This window comes from Mustela nivalis (genome assembly GCF_964662115.1).
Source record: "Mustela nivalis genome assembly, chromosome: 1".
NCBI classification, from domain to species: domain Eukaryota; kingdom Metazoa; phylum Chordata; class Mammalia; order Carnivora; family Mustelidae; genus Mustela; species Mustela nivalis.
Window position 1 is genome coordinate 44,641,134 of NC_139020.1, and position 24,043 is coordinate 44,665,176.

The 24,043-nt window shown below is 35.3% G+C and overlaps 1 protein-coding gene across 2 annotated transcripts in view; it reads left to right on the forward strand.

Moving 5' to 3' along the window:
* The window catches only part of LOC309844750 (ephrin type-A receptor 6), a 519,889-nt gene that overhangs the window by 272,888 nt on the left and 222,958 nt on the right, over window positions 1-24,043 (forward strand). The gene's annotated exons all lie outside the window — the stretch shown is intronic.

Sequence of the window (24,043 nt, forward strand, 5' to 3'; positions counted from 1 at the left end):
TATTTAGTCCTCTTTCAAATCTTTGATCTAAGATATATAGTCCATGTTAGCAGAGGAGCTATTATTCAGGAAGTCTTGAAAGGACAAAGTTCTTTCACTCTTTGCTCTGGTTTCCTCTAGTCTATCATCCTCCTCTGAATGGCCAAAGCAAGCCTATTAGAAGGAGAAGGAAAGAGTTCAGTCATTTTTTTGGGGGGGTGGGGTGGGGAGGCTTTGTCTTTAAGGTAATAACATGGCAATTGCAAACATGTCTTCACATCTCAATTGTCCAAATGCAATTACCTGGGCACAAAGAGAGAGAGTTTTGAAATATAATCTCTGACTGGGCAGCCATGCATGCAGCAAAGAAGTAAAGAGAGAAGTGTAAGGAGAGAAAGGAGACTGGATCCTGAAGAGGGGAACTGGTCTCCCCTAGATACTGGTTATCTGCGGAATCTTTGGAGACAACAGAACATACCAAAGTACGGCCATTCCAACTAGGTATCATGTCTTCACAAAGCCCAAAGAAAGCGGGTGATTATCCTTTGTCTCTTTCTAAAGGTTTTCTTCATCAGAGGGCCCGTTGCACAGTCTGCAGGGACCAATGCAAAATGAAAACGTCAAGTCTCTTGTTAAAAAGTCACTAAGAATTTCAAGACAGTGACATCAGAGCAAATGACAGGGTCCATCTAAACTCAAGACTCTGTATGACTGTTTGTGTTAAATGGAATCTGTCCCCTGAATACACAGAAATCTAGCCCTGCACAAAAATTCCAGAGACACTTGGAGAGAGCCCTTCCTTATATCACTTTATTCCCTATGCACAGTGAATCATCTCATCTCTTGCAAGGCCAGATCTTCCTTTGAAAGCTGACACAAGGGGCCTATACACTTAATTCTAATGCTCACTTCTGAAGAGGCTATCTTATCAGAAAGATGAAGAACCTGGAATGAAACCAGATTCTCTATTATCTTCTGTTGAACATAAAACACATCAATGGGCATTAAAGCTATAATTGAAAGAGTAATTGCATTATATTCATTTAGTTTGGGGATTCATTTACTTAAGACAGCAGAGAAATAGAGGAGAGAGGAAGCCAAATAATGCCACTGCACCCTGCACTTGGCCTTCTTCTTCTGGTCCTCAAAAAAAAGTGGTATGTCCTTTTGTACTTCAGTGTTCTCTCCTCATGTAGATTCAGTAGAAGCATTTTCCATTATAGCCCTTTGTGCACAAATTAAATGTCAGTGTCTGAAATCATAGTGTTGAGAAATAAATTCAAATATCTAAGTGTTAACAAATAAATTATTTTCATTTTTAGTTTTTAGATTTTCTTCAACCAACATGTACATTTTGCCCTAAAAAAGTAAACATATTGCCAAAGTAAACTAACTGTTAAAGAGACTCTTTTACTATCATATTCCCCCTATCCTGTCTAACCTCTAACATGTTCTATTGGGATACCTCTCATTTGGCAAAGACAGAATATCTAAACCATATAATCAATCCTATACATCAATATCTCCTTTTTATATTTATTCAACTTTGATTATTTCAACTTTCAAGCAATATGCTGTCCATCTTCAGAAAAATCATAAAAATGCTTTATGAGACAAAGTTTTAGCATAACATTCCTCTTTGCATTCCTGGCTAGTAGGACTTTGTTAATTAACCCCTTTATGTCATATTCCTCAAACTCTATTTGTATGTGGAAAAAACTAGTGAATGTGTGGACATTTCTCACAGCAGCAGAGTGAAAAAAACACTGTTTGGTCAAACTAAAGAAAAATTAATAGAATTATGTTAACATCTATGACATAATTATGTAACTGGTTACTTGCCCAATATTTTACTCTAATACTTTCCTTAGATGGTCTCATATACTTTAGTTTTTCCCCACCTATTTAATTGTTTCTTCTCAGACTCTTACTTTCTCATCATCTGTGTGCATTAGGTATTCCCCTTGGAAATGTAAATTAAATTACTTAAGTGGCAGTGTAGACACAGGACAGAGGTGTGTTGGAGTGGGTGAGATGGGAGAGGCAAGATACCAGGTCTTAGCAATTGTCAGGAGAAAGATATTTAGGCCTCATTAAAGCACTGCACATAGAGAGTAGCCATAGAGAGGATACCTTTGTGTAATCCACACAAAGGATATCTTTGTGTAAGAGGAATTTACAGTTCATTACTGAGGAAAAATCAGTAAAACATATGTGGCTTTTGGTGAAAAAATTTTTAAATGCTTTTCTGGGCTCTGTCCAGAGTAGTGAAATGTTCCGACTCTATGCAAAGAAGAGCCTACAGAGTCAGACTGTGGGTAGGCAACAGCTAGAGTTGGTAGGCCTCTGACTTCTGCGGTTCCTTTAGTGGGATTAGATTGTGGATGAAATAGAAAAAAAGATGAGGGTTGGTAAAGCCTATGCTCCCTACAGGCTCATGCTCTTAATTCAGATTAGGTCTAGATAAGTGTGAGTGTTCCAATTTGAATAGTTCCCAAAGTTGACTTGAATTTGGAAGTTAAGTTGAAACTGAGCTTTGGAGTCAAACAAAATCAAGTCCAGTAGTGATTCTGTGATTTAAAAGCTGCATGATTTGGGCCAAATTCTGGGCTTCAATTTCCTCATCTGTAGAATGGGTATACACTACCTAACTTCTGGGGTTGTTGCCAGACTTAATTGAGATATACATGTATAACACCTGGTATTCAGCACAAGGGATGCAACAAATCATCTTGACCTGTCTCTTTTAGTGTGTTTTATCATTGAAGCCTTAATATAAATTGATACCTCTTTTGTAAAAATTGAATTTTAACCCTTGGTAACAATAATGCTTACCCTAACTACTTCCCTTTGGAGATTCTTTAATTCTGATGACAGTGATGATGATGATGATGATGATGATGATAATGATTAACACTTATTCAGCACCTACTCAAGGCCTGGTCCTGGGTTACGTGCTTTATACATATTTCCTTGTAAAACTGTCAAACTAATTCCATGAAGTAGGAAGTATTATTCTCATTTATAAATATAGAATGAGGTGAAGAAAGAGTAAGTGACTTGCTCAACATTATAAGACTACATAGTAGAAGGAAGACCTGGAGTTTAAACCCACCTTTGACGGACCCCCCCAAATTATTTCTGAGGCCAAAGAAATAATGCTTCAAATAAGTAAAGAAGCAGATCATTAAACGTTTTTACGGTGGGGGTGGAGAGACACTGTTTTGTGCAAGGCTGTTACATGCTGCCAGCCAATGGGTCCTATTAGAATTATTTTCCTTGTGTTTTGCTCTAAAGAACAAATGTCCTTCTAATGCCAATATTGTCAAATGCCTTTTATTGCTTGTATTTACATTTCTAAAATTTGCCTTCACCTTCTTAAATAAAGGTATGTCTTCCTAGAATATTAAAAGCCCTGATTTAACTCATTAGTTACTCAGAATATTAGATTATTAGATTATTCAGAATAAGTAAAACATCTTTGAGCAACTGACTTATCAATGTAATTCAAATGAACTGTTTCAGAGAAAAATTAGCAAATCTCATGTTGGTTCAATAAATAGCAATAAATAGCATCTGTTTGGTTTTTTTTTTTAAAGAATGCTTTCCAGGCTTCTAATTGGGAGACATAGTATATAATCATTAAATATTTCTTAAATTAGTTGTTAAAAAATTAGTTGTTTAAAAAAAAAAACAAAAAAACAAAATAGCTACATCAAAGTTTTAAGAAAGAAAAAATTATGGGAAATGTTTTAATCTTTAACGTTTTTTAACATGTTCACTGAGAAATGTTTGTTAGATGGCTAATATCTACTTATAAAAGGCATGGTGCTAAATTTTTTTTCATAGTAAGTCACTATGCTTACAAAAACATGTAATCAACCTGCCTTCTACAACCTTTGTCCTGGGATTCTCAACTTTATAACTACCCAAATACTATGTGACAAATCCTTAGAAAACTTATTCAATATCTAGGCTGAATACACACACACACACACACACATACATACATATCTATATACATACTTAAAATTCCCTATGTTTCACTGTAAATTTTACTTTTTTTTCTTAAATGAGTTTTCTAGGGCACTTTGTGTGTGTGTGTGTGTGTGTATCACTATCCTATTTAAGTGGCAGCTTATCTTTGTTCATCAATACAGGCCTGAATTTCCATGAAAATGCACATTTCCATTTAAATGAAGTGAGCAGCTCTGTTGCATAGGAGACTATCAAGATCATCTATCTTCTTTGACTTTTTGCATCATAAAATGAAATACTGTGGCCAGAGAACTGTAAAACAGAAATTCCCAGGCTAAAAAACCAAGCCAGATTAGGACAGAATCATTATTTTACACATATCTTGAGTAATAATGAGAAAACTGGTAAATTGAATTTTAATCATGGGCTGGAAAAGGTCATCAAAAGGCTCTCCCTTTTTCAGGGCAGTACTGAACATAAACCATTATAAGAAAAACTTGCCTTGCTGAATATCTGTAATTTTGAAACATTATTCCATTGAAAAAATCATTCTTGTGTCTCTAAGCCCATAGGGCACCCTCTTATATTTGACCTTCCCTCTTTCCCTAGTCTCAGCGGAAATGCATAGTATCTCCCGTCATTCATATTCTGTTTCTTTATCTGTACGGAACTCATTATTGCCTCTACTATCAGCCTTCTCTTTTCTTGGCTTAGTGTCACCATTTTTCTCTTTCTAGAATAGTTCAGGAAGTTTTAACTGTTGGTTTCTCAGCAATCATCTGCAGGTAAAAGAAAGTCAAAAGGACAACAAAAAGGATATAAAAAGTGAATGACAAACCAGTGATTTATTCAGCCTAATATTTGGTTCTGTTATTGCCATTTCCTTTGAGGTCCTGGTTGGACTTGCTAATGTGCAAGGCAGAGTGCTTACTTTCCTGGCCCCTTCTAATTCACGGCTGCCATCCCCCACCTAGCCTTTCTAAAATCTATTCTTTTTTTTAGTTAGTATAAAGGAACTCTCTCAACCCCTGTATGATTTTTGTTCCTCTTCTGCAACTATATTGTATTTTTCACAACGTTACAAGAGGAGTGTAGAAAGTGTTCCAAATGCGGTTTCACAATTCACTTTTTATGAGAAGAAGCTTGAGTTTATGGCCTGTTTGGTTTTTTTTTTTTTTTTCTGTATTTGATGAGATGATCTTCTCAAATGAAAGTGTTGTTCTTGTCCATCCATTGCAAAGATTTATGGTAGAGGTCATATTAATTTTCTTTTCCATTTCTAGAAACCCCTTTGCCCAACCAATTAGACTGAAAATAAGATTAACAGTAGATTCTGGCAAGACTTTTGTGCCTTTTACTTAAGAATTTCATAGCATTCTAAATCAAATGATGTAATGAAAGATGGGCTTTATCCATTCTCCCTGGATATTATAATATGAATAAAAGAAACAGACAAGAGCCAAACAGACCCAGGCTTGAATCAATTTTACTATTAATTCACTCCAAAACCTTCGGCAATTTAGTAATTTCTCAGAAATTTGGTCTGTTCACCTATAAAATGGATTAATAATAATAATAATAATAGCTATCTTGTAGGATTAATGTAAAACTTAAAGATGACACATACTGAGGCTCTGCCATACAATAGACACTCAGTAAAAGGGCAGAAACATGACCATTGGGTTAAAAATAGTTTCTGTATTCAGTTGAAATGGCTAAGAGTAATGGCACTCTATACTCTTAAAATACTTTTGATATAAACATCTGCCCATACAGAACTCTATTGCCAAACCCATAGTATCCCCCCTGTATCTCATGAAGTTATATTATATGTGTGTTTATGTGTTTATTTTTACTTTAAGCTTAATAATCATATGATGAAATGACTTCAACAAAAGAAAATTTATTTCAATATCTTAATGTAAAACTATTGTAAACTAGTCTTATCAATTTATTCCTGCAACATCTAAAAAATTAATAGGTTGATTTATTAAAGATAGGAATATATATCAATTTCATAGACTTTAATTAATTTTATTTACTTGTATTTCAACACTCCATATTTTATTTGGGGAGCCATTTAATGTACATTTGCTATCTTGCACATGCATTCCTACTCATGCAAGATGCCTCATGTTAGTAGTAATTTGGGAAATGGTTGTAAATAAATAAATAAATGAGTAATTAAGTGAATGACTAGAAGAATATAGAATAATTTCTAAGTAACTCCTTTAAATGACTATGTCTATCCAGTAATCAGCAAAAATGCTAATATGGAGGGTAAGTTAAAGCACAGCACAATAAATATGATATAAAATCAAACACATAATATATATAAAGTAAAAGTAAGGAGGAAGAACAAACTTATAGAGAACAATTGTGAATTATAGTAGTTGCAATACTTCATGTTAATAACTGACTTGATAAACCAAACTCTTACAACTTATTATAGGCCTTTGCATTTGCATAATGAAAAATTGAATCTTAAGGAAAGGATTACATTGTAATTTTACTTTCTATTGTTTGTGTAACAGATGAGGTAATTTTGAAGAATTTTTTTATTACTTACAAAGAACTTAGTAATTTTCCACTTTGATAAATATTGATAAAATATTTGGCAAAATGAAGAAAACTTGACATCTTCTTTTCAAAAAAGTACTCCAAAGAGATAGAGGAACTTTGGGTGCATCTTTTATAGAAAGGAAAAAAAAAATGATACATTCTTTTAACGCAAAGGGCCACAAGAAAACCTATACATCATCAACAATTTTTGTTCCTTATATTTCATTATTTATCTCTCGCTACATAACAAATCACCCTAAAACCTAAAACAATAACATTTATTATCTTTAAGTTCCTATGGGTCAGGAATTCAGACACAGCTTAGTTCCTATAGGACAACTCACAAGGTTGCTGTGAGGGTGTCAGCTAGGGTTACGTGTGAAGGTCTCATGTGATGTTCAGATGAGCAAAAATATACTTGCAAGCTTATTTATATGACTGCTTCCAGGATACAGTTCCTTGAGAATTGTTGCACCAAAGGCCTTAATTCCTCACTGCCTGTTGGTTAGAGAACAGCTATGTGGGTCTCTCCAACAGGCTAGCTAATTTCCTTAAAGCCAGTAAGAGAGTCTGCTGGCAAGATAGCATACTACATTGGTGAATAATGAGATGTGAATTAAGATCATAAATCTTATTATATGACTTGCTTATTTCATACTGTAGTTCATTTAGCATGAGATAATTGGTTCATTGTTCACATAGTGATATTTATATTCTCAGTCTATGTGTTTAACTAATGACTTCTGTCTTTGTAGCCTGTCCAAGTTATCTTTTGCTATGTGACAATCCTTCACAAAACTAAATGGTTCAAATAATAGTCATTTCATTTACTCATAATCTCTGTGATAGCATTTTGGTATCGGGTCTGCTAGAGATGGGGGTTGTCTTCTGGTCTCACCTGGGATCACTCTTATAAATGACAGTTCAACTGGACAGAGTCGCTATTAGATGGTTGGTCTAGGGGGATCTGGTTCCATATGGCTTCTCCCTCCGGCACAGGCTAGGGCAACAGTCTCAAGGCAAGTGTCCTAAGCAGATAAGAAAAAGAGTTGTAAAGTCCCTTTAGGCCTTGACCCTGAACTCCTACAACATAATGCTAATACTTAATATTGGTCAAAGCAAGTCACAAGACCCGTTGATATAACAAGGTGGAAAAATAGATTCTACCTCTTGATGAGAGGAAGAGCAAAGTCACATCACAAAAGACATGCATACAAAGTCAGGAAGAATTTATAGTTGTGTTTTACAATCTACTATAGAGATGATTACTTGAACAAAAACGAATCATCTTTTGTGAAGCCTGGGATGGATAACAGGTTATGAGTTTATTTCCTATTTTCTCTCTATGACCATTTTTGCTTTGCATTCCTAATGAATGATATCCGTGTTTTCCTTATTTTGTGACTACTAGGTAATAATAACTTGGGTTAGGTACCATGAGATTTACAGAAATGAATAGCAAAGGAGCTCTGGCCCAAGAAGGACATGAAGGAGGGGCACGTGGGTGGCTCAACTGGCTAATCATCTGACTCTTGATTTCAGCTCAAGTCATGAACTCAGGGTCATGAGATTGGGCTCCATTAGGTTCCATGCTAGGTGTAGAGCCTGCTGAAGAATTTTTCTCTCACTCTCCCTCTTCCTATTCTCTCTCTCTGTCTAAAAAAAAAATAAAAAATAAAAAAAAAAGACATGAAAGAAAGTATAATACGTAAGGTAGACTAGAGATATAGAAAGGAAGTAGAAAGAAGAAGCATCATAAGTGAACAAAACATATGTGTAAGTCACTTTTGAAATTCAAAGAAAACCTAGAGATCACTGCAGACTTAGCAATTAGATTGAATTAGGAAGATGGCATTTGAGAGATAAGAAATGCCAAGATGAGGGAACCACGGCATAGACAGGGAAAGAAAAGTGGTAGAAGAGGAGGTAAGAAGATTATAAAGAGGAATTTTGGAAACTTTCAAGAGATTTTAGAGTTAGATGTCACTGACTCTTTACTATATCTAATTTCTCTTAAAAGCCTAGGCTTTTGCTTTTTCTTGACATATATATAACTCTAGGCCTGCTTCTTGGCTTTTAATTACAATGACCTTTTTGATTTAGTGACTTTTTAGTTTTAATAACCTATAAAGTTTAAAATGATTAAAGATAAGAGGAATTTTTACTTTTATTAGGCAAATAATGAAAACAAAATGCCTTTGCTTCATCCTGCCTTGAGAAGCAGATGAAATAAAGTTGATTTTAACTGACCATCAAACCTTTATCAAAACATGACCAGTGCAAGTGTTTACTGCCCCACCAGACAGCACACTCCCTTGAGAACAGTCCTAATAAATCAAGAATCTCTGTAAGTAAAAATGTGCTTCCTTATAACACTGTGTATATTCTTAGAACACTACCCCCTGATACAATTTCTGCAAAACTGAATTTATTCAAAGTAACTCCACTCCTTCTCCTCTACTCCATGACCCTTCAGATGTTTGAAGATAATGTGTGAACCTCATAAATCTTTCTTTTCCAGTCTCAGTTTGTCCAAACCTTTCAACCATTTTTATCTGATGTGATTTCCAGATACTTCATCATTCAGAAAGCCTTCTCTGGGGAACTAGAGTTTTTCTCTAAGTCTTTTTAGAATTGAACCCAATACTCATTTTTTTTTTTTTAATGAATGCAGAAAACACAGGGCTAGTACCTTTCCTGCTGTGCCTCAATTAATGCAGCCTGAGTTTGCATTTTGCTTTTTGAACAGCTGCCATCACTATTGGCACAGGAAGTGCTTGTTGCCAGCTTGACCCCAATGGTCTTTCTCCGATGAGCTGCTCTTGTGCCAGACTTGTTTTTATATGTGTCCAACTGATTTTAGGATGGTGAGTGCAAGGCTATTTTTTATTTATATACCTATACTATATATCTATATAAATTATATATATTCTCTGTCCATCCAAACTGACATATATTTTCCTCATATTCCCATTTAATAAATATTCCTATCAAACCTTATCTTGTTTGTATAGGTGGATTTTCCTAAACTCTCCAGGTCTTTTTTCATCTCAGTGAGGTCAGCCTGCATAATTAGGGTCCTTTCCCATATCATCTGAATTTGTTCTGCTTTGCAGGTTAGCTATGTGTCTTTTTCATGACTGAGCTCAGAACTCACTTTGTGGCAAGTTTTTTAATACACTCTCCAATTTTCTTCTTTGTTAGGGTAACTGTGTTTGCATGATTGGAATTCTGTATCCTATGGACACCTAACCCTCTCTTTTTATAAAATCTCTGATTCTGGAATCCAACCCATTCCATGTACAGTTTTTTTAAACTGTACCCTGAAGTTTAATGAAGTGTAATTGCAGTGTCTACAGTTCTGGCTTGGGCTTTTTTCTTATTCTTTTAGGTTTCATAAAATGAAAATAGTCAGTTTGGGAGCACATCGGTAGTGCATACGGCTAAGCATCCAACTCGTGATTTCTGCTCACGTCATGAGATCAGGTTTATGAGATTGAACCCCACTCGGGCTGGAGGTTGCTCAGTGAGAAGTGTGTTTGAGTTTGTCTCTCTACCTCTACCCCTCCCCTGCTCGCTCGCTCTCTCACTGAAATAAAAAATAAATCTTTTGTAAAAAGTTTACAAGAAAATGGTCAGTTTTCCCAAGTTTCCAGCCCTTACATTTCATATGTCTTTATTCAGAAGTAGGTCCAAATCACAATTCATTGACCTTTTGAAAGATGGAAACAGCAACAAGGCTGGCATTTACGATCTGTGTAACCTCTCCTGTACTGCTCTCCTGGTGAAGTCAATATACTCACAGGATGAGAACGTGAGCTATGTAAGGACTGTTTAGAGCTGGCAGCAGTGGGCTTTATGTGTTGGCCATCGCAGTTCTTTGTTGAAAGGCACACGTTCGATACTCTGCCAGAATCTTTCCTGTGGTTCCCCTTCTTGCCACATCTGATCAGGAAATGTAGTCTCTCTTTGATATTAATAGTAGGCGAGAGTTTACTAACTGTTGACATGATTGAAGTGAGCTTTACATGTATTTATCATCTCTCTAAGTCCTCACACTGCTGAGAATCATGAGTCACATATGTCCATTTTACAGACAAGGAGGCTAAGACCTTATAGAAATTGAATTACATGATCACAGTGAGCCAGCTAATATAATAATAATAATATCAAATTCAGCTCCAGAGTAGTCTAATTTCAGAGCCCATGTTCTTATTAACTTTATTATAAAGAATCTTTTGTGTTTGTGAATCTATACTTTTTCCAGAAGGATAGCATCTTCTGACACTTGTGCAATAGCTCTTCCTTAAATTGCATTCATTACCACAATCTCCGCATATCTTCAGTGAATTTAGCTGTGTTCCCTGCTTTTATCCCAGCCATCTGTCTATCTGTGTGTCAGTAGTCACTTCTCAACTCCATGATATGAGGACTGTGCTACCGTTGCTCTCTGTTCTGGTGATCTGTAATGGCAGTTATGAACTGTCACTGCCATCACTGTCTAACCCCATGTGCACTGATCCACTGAAAACCCCTGGCTTACCAGGGCCAGTGTTAATGTGGATACTCACTGTTATCATGAGACTATTCTTTAGGGTGACATCACAAATTTCCCTCATTGGAAAAATGGTTCACGTGTTCATATACGCTTTATCTATCCTCAGCTAACACTGTCAGCTCTGCCTTCAAAATATATCCCAGAGCCCATCATGTTTACCACTTCACAGCTACAACCCTCCCCCAACCCACCAACATCGCTCCTGGCCTCCCTCCTCCCACCTTTGCCCCTCTGTACTGTGTTCTTCACACATGCCATGGAACATATACGTATGTAAATCAGATTGTGTCACTTTTAGCTCACCAACTTCCATCCATTACTTGATTCATTTAGAGTAGAAGCCCGTTCATCTACTAGCTACCTCTCCAACTTCATCTCCCACAACCCCTCCCTCACTCAAGGCCCTTTGGAAACAGTGAATTCCTTGTTCATCCTCAAACATGGGTGATGTATGCCCATCTCAAGGCCTATGTACTTATGTTTCTTCTGACTCCAAAGCACTAGCTCTAGTAAAACCATGGCTCTTTCCTCATTCCCCTACTTCTTCCAGCTTCCGGTACAGTGTCATTTTAATCAGACAGACCTGTAAGGATGTTTATGAAGTAGCAGCCTTCCTCCCACACTCTTTCCCCCTTACCCTGCTTTTTCTCTATAGCAATTATCACCAAGTGCCATATATTCATTTTGTTTTTCCTATCATATGTCTTCTTCTGTCTCTTATTTGCTGCTATTCCCTTAGCCCTTTAAATAATACTTGGCACGTTGTAGGTGCTACATAACCTTAGTGAATGGGTAGAGAATTTCTAATGTACAAAATGATGAAAGTATTTATTCATCCATAAATGACTTTCATCCTCAAAAGGGCTATAGCCTGGTATAGGATCGGAGTGAGGAGAATGAGATAGTAATTCACCTTATATATTCCCAGGGTTAAGTGTTGTGATGGAGGTATGATAAGGACATATCAGCCTCTCAGAGGAAAGGCATACAAGCTAAATTGGAGGATCAAGGAAGGCTGACCCAAGAGATGACTTCATCCTGCAGAGATTGAAAAACAAGCAAAGAATGTTAGAGTTACACAATCAGATTTACAATTAAGACCACCCCTCAGATGTCCTGTGGAGGAAGAATTTCAATAAGCCGTGATTGTCAAGAGAGTTACCAGTAAGAATGCAAGGACTCCTGAGAACAAGGCACACAGAGTTAGTCTCAGTTTTCTGACCAGAATGTCTAAGATAAGAACACAGGAACAAACAAACACAGGGATATTTAGAAGATTTACCAAATTTCAGATGTTGAAATATATGTAGAAGGTTCTAGTAATTTTCTAGCCAAGAATGAGTCTGGGCTCTTTTGATGTTGTTTTGTTTGTTTTTTTGTTTGCAAATATAATCAGAACGCTCTATTTTAGAATTTTCAGTTCTAACTATGAAAATTGTGTTTAGACATTATGAAAATGACTTCTACAAAAATGGTAAAGTCGCTATGCTCTTACCATATTAAATAACATTTCTTTACCCCATTATCTATACTTCCTATGAAGATAAGAAATAACCAGAACATTATAAAGAGATTAATTACAGTGTAGAACCCTACCTGATGGGAAGCAACTCTTAAAATACAATGCTCATTTTCTAAATACCCATGACCAGGCTAGTTAGAGAAGAGGAAAAAATGAAGTTCTTCCCAAAGCAGGCAGAATGTCTTGTTTGACAAAGTTGTAAACAAAGTCCAGAATGCATTGCTCAGCTCCTTGTTGGGTAGTGGGCCCAGGCATTGCAGAAGCTAATTCCTGGCTAAAGATAGAAAAATGAAGAGGTAAAGGAAAAGAGTTATATTTTATTTTTTAAATATTAAATCTGAAAAAGAATAAATGTGGTTTGTTGTCTTTACATTTGATGCATTAATCTATTAAGATTCACTTGCTAATTAATGGAACAAATGTCCATAGAACATTTAGTACATATTACACAATAACACCTGTTGCTTTGTTCCATGAAACTTAACAGTACTTGCCACAAAAGCAGTGGTCAACAATTTTAATTTTTAAAACCCAAGTGACTTGCCCATATCTAAAAAAATTAAAACAGAAGAACTTGTAATAAAAATCACAAATTACCACCCCTTCCCTTCATGCCCATCCAGTTTCAAGTCCTGTGCATCCATGACAATACTTTTTAATGGATTATTGTGGGGTTTTTTGAATTCTAATGGTTATATCCATATTTATTGTAACAATTATCTATTGACTTCTTATTATCACAGATAAAGATTTAGCTTCCTTGTAACACCTACCTCTCCCTTATAACTTTAAATATTGTTTTTAAGTCTTTATATACTGTTCCAACAAATATAAGTAATTTTTATACTTAAAGCTTTTTTTTTTTAAACCTGTAATCAAAATGCAGATATAAAAACAGCTTATGTTCAAAGTGCTACACTAATGTAAATGTTTTTTGGCCCTTTCTGCTAAGATTTCTGCTCTGGGAGCTCCTGGTACTCAGATGCTAGTTTTTGCTAAGGTGGGAAGAGAGAAAGGTTTAGCCTTTCTTAACCTGACTGCTGAATTGTGCAGGTCCTTTTAAATTGTGCAGCCTTCTCCACAGTAGATCTAGATCCTATTCCTAACGCTGCTGCAAATGCACAGCTGAGCTTCTCCAGGACAGGGTTTCACAAACTCTGGTTTGCAGGCCCAATCGCCTGTTCTGCTGAAACACGGCCACACCCATTTGTTTACTCATTGTCTATAGGTCTTCTGGGGCTACCGCTGTAGAATTAAGTAGCTCCAACAGAGTCAGAATTTTCCACAAGCCTAAAATGTTTATTACCTGACCACAAACTTGCCAACCCCTGCTCTGATTGCTGTGAACTTGAGTATCATTCAGGACAAGCGTTTCTGCCACCACATTCCTATAAAGCCTGCTCTCCTACCTCTATCCGGACTGACACAGGAGTCTCATCCTCTGTTCTGGTCACTTAACTAAGCTGGATCCATTATTTCCTGTATCCCTGATCTTTCTTTCTTTTGATTTACTAGCTTCACCTTGTTACTGACTTCCTAATTCATAGGGGAGAGTTTGCAGGGGAATTACATTTTCTGGATTCTTTTATATCTTAAAATGTCTTTCAGGTAAACACAGTAAATAATTAGTCTGGGCATAGAATTATAATTTTAAAACATTTTCTCTCTGAATTTTAAAGGTACTGCTCTCTTAGCTATCTTTTAATTGACAACAGGGCAGCTGACCAGTTCCATGTTCCATGCCTGGAGGTTTCCACCTTGGAATTACATATTAATGTGCTACACACATACAGGCTCTCTCAATCCAGAGATGCTAGCTTTTTGAAAATGTTTAGTATTATTTTTCTTTTTTCTTTTCCTAGAATAAATTATGTTCCATCTCTCCTATTTGAGAAGGCAGGAAAATGTGAATTCCATTTAAAAAGATTTCCATCAGAATTTCTTTTTTATTATCATAGTCAAACACAGTGTTATATTAATTTCAGGTTTACAACATAATGACTCAACAACCCTATGTATTATGCTGTACTCATCACAAGTGTAGCTACCGTCTGTCAGTATACAATGCTATTACAATACCATTAACTACATTCCCTATGCTTTACCTTTCATCCCCATGACTTATTCATTCCATAGCTGGAAGCCTGTACCTCCCACTGTGCTCTTGTGTGTTTTGTTTTGTTTTATTTTGTTTTGTTTTCTCACCTGAGCTCTATTAGTCTGTTAGTCATTTGTGGAACCCCTGGTTTGAATTTTTGCCATCTTAAGCATTAAACTCATTCATTTGGTGTTTGTGTTTGTCCTCTGTAGGGGCAGATTTGTTCTATTTTCTAGCAGACTTCTTCAACTATACTATCTTCTAAGACTTCTGTTAAGCCTTTTTTTCTACCATTGAATTTCCAGATATTTCTCTATTTCATTATTTCTTTCAACATCCAGATGTTTCTTGATGGATGAAATATCTTATAACATATTGTCACTGCTTCTTTTAGTTTCCTTGTTTCTGTTTTATTATTTTTGCCTCTCTTTCATATTAGAAACTCTTTTCACATGACCCTTGATTCCTGGCGTTTCATTCATATTCACAAAAAGGCACTGTTTTTGATGGTTCTGTGTGAGAATGTAAACATGTCTGCAGTAGGTGTCATTTTAGGTGGTTGGGAGATTATTTTATCGGAGATACTCAAATGCCAATATGTGGTTTGTATTTTCATTCAGAGTATTTATCATTTTTAAAGAAAATAATCTTCTGATAGTTCACCGGAAATAGTGGTCAACTCTTCCTTAAAGAAATTCCAGGCTGTACCCTTGCCTATTTGGGGTCCTATGTCTCACTCCTGCCCTTTGCTGTAAGGAGTGCATCTAAGCCAAGAGTCCATGTATGTTTCCACCGTAGGAAATTCTCTCAACAGAGCAACATTGTCTCCCTTTCTACGACCTACTGTACCCATTAAATCTCCTCGGTCACTTTCTATCTTTAAAAATTGGAGGACCTCTCATCCACTGGAGTCCCATGTTCTTCTGTCCTTTGTCCTTGAGGGTTTATACCTAGTGCTTTCCTTTTCTGTTATTAGAGAGGCCTCATTGATGGAAAGGAGATAAGAATAAAATACAGTACTGTCTTTACCCAGAATCCAAGACTACTGTATTTTTGATGGCCATGAGATAAGCACTGAAAATACCTCAAAAATAAATATGTTTATTTCTAATGTATTTATTTCTGAGCTTCTTCCTTATCTTTAACCCTTAAACCTCTTCCATGTTTTTCACAACATGAAGTAAGGGACCATTAGAATTGTTTCCTATGTATCTTCCTAGATAAACTTTAAACATTAAAAATCAATCAATAATCTATATTATTCAAAATATTTAAAGAATATGTTGTCTTTATGTTTAATTAATAAAAAGCAAGTGATGAATTGTTTTTATCTCAAGAGAGTAGCTACTGTATAGAAATGCCAGTTACATAATATATCAAATAAAGGCTTCTCTGTATATGCAGACCAAAGGGAATATATTTTAGTCTTTAGTTTTTCTGATTGTTGCTCTTTTCTAATCAGAAGAAACATGGCATCCATGACAAGTGACATATAACTTTCCTTTTTTTCCACTAACATGAACACTGTCACATTCATGATTTTCCATGCAACAAAATCCTAAGCAACTATTTGATCTTCCACTATTTAAAAAAAGAACAAAGAAAAATAAACAATAAAAATACTTAGCATCTTTCTTTGTTATGCTTGCAGTCTTATATGCCTTCAAAAAATGCTTTCTGGAAGTTTCTGAAAATTCTACTGTTTATTAATCTCAATTTCAAAGAGTTATATGATATATATTTTTGTATTAAAAATGTATTTCTCTTCACTTCTTTCTTCCATTGACCTAAATTTAATGTAAACAAACAAACAAACAAACAAAAATACCTCTTAACATCTTTTCCAAATACTACGTGGTTAAACTTAGGAAATACTTGAAACATGGTAATATTGCAGCTATCAGTCATTTCTTGAGCTTTTAATCTAATAAATTAGATGTTGTTCATGTAGCTTTAGCAGATACTCTTGCAGAGCTTAAGTAGTAGAGTTGAACCCATTATATTCCCTCTCCAACATGAGAGGAGCCATCTAATCTTGGGTGACTCCTGATATTCATGATTACTTTGGAGACATTGAAAATAATATAGCCTTACATTTTGAGTTGCAGGTACCATACCAAAAGTATAGATTTTAAATGGATTAAAAATCTAAGGACCTGCTTAAATATGTTTCAAGAATGCCAGATTGATAAGAACATTCAGGGCCTGTATTCCATGTACTATTTATATTCTTAAGGACAAAGGGATGAAAGCAGTAACCATCCCAGCAATGAGAGTGGTCCTTGTGGATGTAATGGAGAAGCATGTGTTTGTCTCTCACTAATATTCCAAAATGTATGGATGTTTTCTGGACATCTCTGAATTAACTAATTCTAGTATTATCAGTGGATCATCTAAAGAAGTTTGAAGGTCCTAGTATTTTTAAATTTTTTTTTAAGTTTCATGATTTAGTAAGGTGTGAACTAATTTATATGAAATAATGAAAATAGTGCCTAATACCCATTTAGTTATTATCATTTTCACATAATAGGAAACAAAAGTATATTAAAAAACAGAAGTTTTTCCTAGTTTTAAAATGGCCAGACTGAAGCAGAAGTTTTACCTATTCTAACACATGGTAAGCAATATTTTCATAATTTCTAAGATGGCATTCACTATAAAGGATGACAATTCTGGACTTTAACTTTTTACATCTCTCAACAATGAGATGTATAAAAACATATTCCAAACAAAAAAAGCAAAACTTAACAGTAGTAATACAATCAGAACTTGAAAAAAATCTGCCAATGTAGTAGAAGGTTTTAAAATACTTCCTTTAATAATTGCTAGATCAACAAGAAAAAAATCAGTGAGGTTAGAGGATGTGAGCAATACAATTAACAAATTCTGTCTGATGAGTATAGAGAAGAATAATAAACCTAAATTTGCAGCATCCCATTCTCTTTAAGTACACAAAATATTCATGAAAATTGACTATGTACTAGGCCACAAAGCAATTTGCAACAAATCAGGTTTTATGAAATATATTTGTAACCAAAATACAATTAGGTTAGAAATAAATAATAGAAAAGTAACTTTATAAATAAAAGAGCTTAGAATGCACCTTTAAAAATTCAGATTATTTTAGTATAATTAAATAACATTTAAAAACTTCATGAGTTATTCTAATACACATTTGAAAATCTCTAGAACTAAATAATAATGATAAGGAGGTGGTTGGGGAATGGGGTAACTGAATGATGGGCATCAAGGAGGGTATGTGATGTGATGAACACTGGTTGTTATATGCAGCTAATGAATCATCATTGAATCATCTGAAACTAATGATGTACTGTGTGTTGGTTAGTTGAATTTAAATTAAAAAAACAAAAACTGCATCTTCAAATGTATGAGGAGCAACTAAAGCACTTTTAATCTACTTCAAAGGTAGATATACACCGTTAAAATGCTTGGTTTAGAAATGAAGAATGCTAAAAATTAATGAGCCAAATAAGCATCCATCTTAACAATTTAGAAAAAGAGAAATACAATAACCACAAAGAAAGTAGAAGAAGAGAAAGAGTAAAGGACAAAAACAATAAAATAAAAAACAAAACAGCAACAAAATAAAAATGTTTCCTTAAAAATATTAACAATATTATTAAGCTCTGAAAAAAACATATAAATATGAGGTATAAGTAAACAATATTACAGATTGAAAATGATAACCACTACTAATAAAACAAATATTTAGAAGCAGTAGGAAAATATAAGTTTCATGACAATAAATGCAAAAACTAGATAAAGGGACAAGTTTCTATAAAATTATACATTGCAAAAACACATGAGGAATAGGAGGAATAGGAACCTCCATTGCCCTATATTCAGTACTTAAACCATATCAGTCATTAGCAATTTCCCCCCCCCAAAGGAAATTTCAGATCCAAACTCTGAGGGTTTAGAATGTTTTACCAAACATAAATTCAAAAAACAGATAAATCCAGTTTTACACAAACTCTTTCGTAGAATATTAAAATTTTATTCCTCAGACAAAACGGAGCTGAAAAAAAAGTTGATTTGTGTTTGGGATTAATGAAATATGTGCTGGGCATTTTTCTTTGGTTAAATGTATCATTGAATAAGTATTTTCACTCCTTTTGACTTTGTTTAAGTAAGAATATTTTAAGTGCTACGGCACCTGGGTGGTTTAGTCTGTTGGCATCCAACTCTTCACTCTAGCTCAGGTCATAATCTCAGGGTTATGGGCTCAAGCCCTTCATTGGGCTCTGCCCTGAGTGTGTGCTGGGCATGCAGTCTGCTTCAGATTCTCTCTCTCCTTCTACCCCCCTCACCACACTCTCTGCCTAAATAAATATTTTTTAAGTGCTTATTGCTCAGCTAATGTGATGGAGTGAAATTATAACAAATTTCAAATTGCAAAAATATTGCTCTATAATGCTTATAATAAAAAAATTGATGGTAAATGCTGATTGAAAAGAAAATAATAGAAAAAATTGGGACTTCAAAGCTCTTTAAAAAGGGACTTGTTAAAATTAGTTATAGGATATGTAATAGCATGGAAACTACATGTATAGTAAAGCCTTGAACAACACAAGTTTGAACTGCTCAACTCTATTTATAAGCATATATTTTTACAGTACAGTACTATAAATGTATTCTCTCTTCCTTACTATTTTCTTAAAATATTTCATATTCTGTAGCATACTTCATTGTTAATGCATGATATCTAACACATATAGCATACAAAATACATGCTCATCGACTATTTGTGTTGTTGGTTAGGTTTTCAGTCAGTAGCTAAGTTTTGGGGAGTCAGAAGTTGCATATAGCTTTTTGACTGTGTGAGATCAGCACCCCTAAGCCCCACATTACTCAAGGGTCAACTGTACTGTGATGGTCAGTGAATATCATTCTTAAGTATACACAGAAAAATACTATATATTATGACTACAACTTTATGAAAAGAAAATTTAAACTTTATGCTTAGGAAATAAGATTAGAAGGATATACACCAAAATGAGATTGCATTCCAGTTATTTGTCCTATGGATTTCTTCTCTTCTTTCAAGTTTTGATCAAGTAAATTTTCTCATTTTAATATTGAATTTGGGTTGCTTCTTACATTTGATAACATCCATAGTTTAATCAGCAGCAGTTTTTCCTTCTTAGATTGTACATATAGTACATTCTGCAGTCTAGGACTGGGTGAAAATATCTTTTGAATAAGTAAAATAAAAAAGCATAAACTTTTTAAAATGATAAATATGATGAATGTCTTCTGAAAGAGAAAAATGACTGAATAAAATTTTACCTAAAAAAGAAAGGTTTACAGTAGTGAAAACATGAAAATAAACTTTCTAAATGTTCATTGTTTTATTAAACATCTGCCTCTTATTATCCCTTGAGAGTAAATAAGATCACATTAAAATGTCTAGAGTTCTGAATCATGGTTTAATTTACAGAGGTGTAAGTGATTATATCTATTTTCTTTAGTTTAAGATAAAGTGATCTAATATTATAATTTTATTTATAAACGTTTACTAAACTAAAGCTGTGCTTCTATTGTTATTAAAAACATACTATTTTTAATAATTCAGGACACTTACTGGCTGTTGTAGTCAAAATAATTACCTATGAATATTTGGAAAGATGCTTTTTCTCTCATTTGTGAAAACATTTTGACCACTACAGTTGACAATCCACTAGCTTCTCTTAGTCATGCTTGTCTAAACACAAGCCCTCCACTGTGAATACTGATCACTTTTATTGCCTGACTGCATTCCAAAATGTCTTATTTGTGCTAGTGCAAGAATTCACACAAACTGGGGTAAATGATATTCTCTCATGGTTGCTGTCTCAAATAAAACTTGAAAACGTTTAGTGCATATTTTCTCATAGACAGTTAAATACTGATAAAGGTGTCTATTGTAAGGATGTTGACTCATGCATTCAATGACCGTTAGTTACCCATTGTGTTTTCTAAGATAGACACTGGAGATTGAAATGAAGACAAACCCCTGTGAGAGTTTGAGAGAAGTGATGTTAATAGAAGAGTGTTAAAGGGTGCATTAGAGAGTAAAAAGAAATTACACTTAAAAGGAGGATATTTATCCAGGTTAAATAGAAGCTTAGATTTAAGAACTTGCTCTATGACAAGCCTTGTGCTAAGAGCCAGCCATTATAACAAACTAGGGGTTTAAAAAACACAAAAACCATTTTTCTGTCAGAAGTCTAAAATCAGTATCACTGGGTTGAAGTCAGGGTGTTGACAGTACTGATTCATTCTGGGAACTTATCTGTTTCCTTTGACTTCCAGCTTCTAAAGTTTACCTATATTCCTTGGCTTGTATCCCCTTCTCTATCTTCAAAGCCAGCATCATGTATCAAGATAGCTCTCCGATCCTCTCACCTCTGTTTTTATTATCACATCTCCTTCCCTGACCATCCCTCCTGCCTCCCTCTTCTAAAGACCCTTTGTGATTATGTTGGCCCCACCTGGCTCACCCAGAATAATCACATCTAAATCATTAACATAATACATCTACCAAGTCCCTTTTGCTATATAAGGTATAATGTTCACAGGTTCTGTGCATTAGAAAGTAGGGAGCCATAATTCAACCAGGTGTGGCTACTAAACAAATTAAGGGTTGAAGATGAGAAAAGGGGTTTTAAGTGATGCTGTTGATTGAATAGCATCTCCCTAAATTCATATGTTGAAGCCCTAACTCCCGACCTGACCGTATTTGAAAATAGGTTTTCTGGTTTTAATTAAGGATAAACAAGGTCCCAAGGGTGGAGTCCTAATCTGATAGCACTGGTGGTTTTAGAGGAAGAGAGAGAGAGAACAGAGAGCTCTCTGGCCACATCAAGGAACAGCGATGTAAAGACATAGAGCAAAGATGGCTGTCTATAAGCCAAGGAAAGAGCTATTACAAGGAACTGAATAAGCTGGCACCATGCTCCTAGACTTGCCAGTTTCCAGAACTTTGAGGAAATAAATTTCCATTGTTTAAGCTACCCTGGTTTTGATAACTTTTTGTAGCAGCCCAAACCGACTAGTACAGAGGATGATGATGAGATGGCCCCTGGGAAACTTCCAGGTGGTTACAAAAATGTAATGTTCAAGAAAGAACATTATCCTGCCCTGTTATCCAGGGCAGAGTGCTCAGCAGTCTGATTGTGGTAGGAGGAATAGGCAGATGGTTGAATTGGTCATGTGGGGTGGTGGGGGGAGTGTAGGGGGTGGTTGGGCAGGTGGACAAGTAGAAATGCCAGGTACATTTACACCCCATAATTCTGCAAAACACATAGATAATGTTTTATAGATAAGGAAACAGAGATTTGATTCCAGACAAGGAAACAATGACTTGAAGACATTGAGTAACTTTCTCTCAGTCACAGAGAATTTTTTAAATTAGATTTTATTTCTAATGCTATTCTTTTTTTTTTTTTAAGACTTTGTTTATTCATTTGAGAGAGAGAGAGAGCAGGAGCAAGTAAGAGTACAAGTGAGAAGGAGGATCAGAGGGAAAGGGAGCCAGAGGCAGGGCTCCATCCCAGGACCCTGGGATCATGACCTGAGCCAAAGGTAGATGTTTAACTGACTGAGCCACCTAGGTGCCCTAATGTTATTCTCTCTCTCTTTTTTTTTTTTTTGGTGGCATATTAACTTTATTACATTTTCTTTCATTCTTTTTTTTTTAATTAACATATGATGTATTATTTCCCCAGGGTTACAGGTCTGTGAATCATCAGGCTTACACAATTCACAGCACTCACCAATAGCAATAGCACATACCCCTCCCTAATGACCATAACCCAGGCACCTTATTCCTCTCCTCCCACCCCCATCAAAACTCAGTTTGTTTCCTGAGATTAAGACCCTCCTATGGTTTGTCTCCCACTTTGGTCCAATCTTGTTTCATTTCTTTCCCTCGTTACCCTATGACCCCCTGCCCTACCTCTCAAATTCCTCATATCAAAGAAATCATATGATAATTGTCTTTCTCTGATGGACAGATTTCGCTTGGCATAATACCCTCTAGTTCTATCCACATCGTGCAAGTGGCAGGACTTGGGGTTTTATGATGGCTGTGTAATATATATATATACCACATCTTCTTTTTCCATTCATCTGTTGATGGATATCTAGGTTCTTTCCATAGTTTGGCTATTGTGGACATTGCTGCTATAAACATTTGAGTGCACGTTCCCTTAGGGTCACTACCTTTGTATCTTTACGGTAAATACCCAGTAGTGCGATAGCTGGGTTTTAAGGTAGTTGTATTTTCAACTTTTTGAAGAACCTCCATGCTGTTTTCCAGAGTGGTTGCACCAGCTTGCATTCCTACCAGCAGTGTAGGAGAGTTCCCTTTTCTCTATAGCCTCGCCAGCATTTGTCCTTTCCTGGCTTGTTAATTTTAGCCACTCTGACTGGTGTGAGGAGGTATCTCACTGTGGTTTCATTTGTAATTCCCTGATGCTGAGTGATGTTGAACAAAAGCTTTTGATCTTGATGAAGTACAAGTAGTTCATTTTTGCCCTTGCTTCCCTTGCCTTTGACGATGTTTCTAAGAAGAAGTTGCTGCTTCTGAGGTCAAAGAGGTTGTTGCCTGTATTCTCCTGAAGGATTTTGATGGATTCCTGTCTCATATTGAGGTCCTTCATCCATTTTGAGTCTATGTTTGTGTGTGGTATAAGGAAATGGTCCAGTTTCATTCTTTTGCATGTGGCTATCCAATTTTCCCAACACCATTTGTTGAAGAGACGGTCTTTTTTCCATCGGACATTCTTTCTTGCTTTGTCAAATATTAGTTGACCATAGAGTTGAGGGTCCATTTCTGGGCTCTCCATTCTGTTCCATTGATCTATGTGTCTGTTTTTGTGCCAGTACCATAATATCTTCATGATTATAGCTTTGTAATAGATCTTAAACTCTGGAATTGTGATGCCCCCAACTTTGGCTTTCTTTTTCAACATTCCTCTAGCTATTAGGGGCCTTTCCTAGCTCCATATAAGTTTTAGAATTATTTGTTCCATTTCTTTGAAAAAAATTGATGGTATTTTGATCGAGATTGCATAAAATGTGTAGATTGTTTTAGGTATCGTGGACATTTTCACAATATTTGTTCTTCTAAGCCATGAGCAGGAATGATTTCTACTTCTTTGTGTCTTTCTCAATTTCTTTCACAGGCACTTTACAGTTTTCTAATACAAATTATTTGCTTCTTTGGTTAGGTTTATTCCTAGATATCTTATGGCTTTGGGTGCAATTATAAATGGAATAAATTACCTAATTTCTCTTTCTTCTGTCTTGCTGCTGGTGTATAGAAATGTAACTGATTTCT